This window comes from Pseudophryne corroboree, unplaced genomic scaffold, assembly GCF_028390025.1.
Source record: "Pseudophryne corroboree isolate aPseCor3 unplaced genomic scaffold, aPseCor3.hap2 scaffold_1128, whole genome shotgun sequence".
Lineage (NCBI taxonomy): Eukaryota > Metazoa > Chordata > Amphibia > Anura > Myobatrachidae > Pseudophryne > Pseudophryne corroboree.
The window spans coordinates 23,708-24,512 of record NW_026967754.1 but is presented as its reverse complement, the minus strand read 5'-3'; the positions used below and the strand labels follow the sequence as shown (position 1 = coordinate 24,512).

Below are 805 nucleotides of genomic sequence, written 5' to 3'. Positions count from 1 at the left end.
TCACCTTGTTTTCACATTAAACAGACTTCCACATGAGAAAGCAGCAAGGATGCAGTGGCGTTAATGTTTCCTGGTGTCAACCTGTATTATTTCAGTAGAAATTGAAATGAGGATGCATCTTGCTGCCTTTCCAATGAAGCAAGTTTAATTTAGTAATAGGTGAAAAACCATCCCTACAAAGGTGTTAATCAGAGACTTGGCTTTGTGGACACTTTTCAGAGAACAAATTTGTTAGCATAAAAATAAAGCCAGAAAATGAAGAGCTGTTTAATCACTCAATTGGATTTTTTTTGCCAGCATATTTCTTTTTCTCTGCAACCCACTGCTAAATTGTGCTTCCTATCTGTTTTTATAAAATCACTGAATCAAATCTAACTCTGATTACATCAGAGAAGGCCAGGTACCCTACACCATAACAGGGGGTTTGAAAATTTGACTTGTCTACTTAAAGATCACCAAAATCTGATAACAAGGTCAATTACGTCCCTGGGTGGGATTGAACCACCAACCTTTTGGTTAGTAGCCAGACACACTAACCAATTGTGCCACAGAGACACTTTGTAAAAATTATATACTGACAAAGGCTAATAAGCATACATCTAGAACGTTTCCTAGAAAAACTTTAAAAAGTCAATAATCTGGAGAGTTTTTGTAAGATGTTTCTTCCATCAACCAACGAAGAAACACATTGGTACTTTCCCATGATGAGTGAGTGCTTCAGGATCTCTTGCACTTATATGTGCAGCAGAGTACTGCAATGGAAGCATGCTGGGCCCATAACCCAGAGGTAGGCAGATTGAAACTA

General features: G+C 38.0%; 1 non-coding gene across 1 annotated transcript; it reads right to left on the bottom strand.

Annotated features, from left to right (window-relative positions):
- Positions 1 to 481: 481 nt before the first annotated feature.
- Positions 482 to 555, bottom strand: TRNAS-ACU (transfer RNA serine (anticodon ACU)). The gene has a single exon. It is a non-coding gene; the product is annotated as a tRNA-Ser (tRNA).
- Positions 556 to 805: the final 250 nt, after the last annotated feature.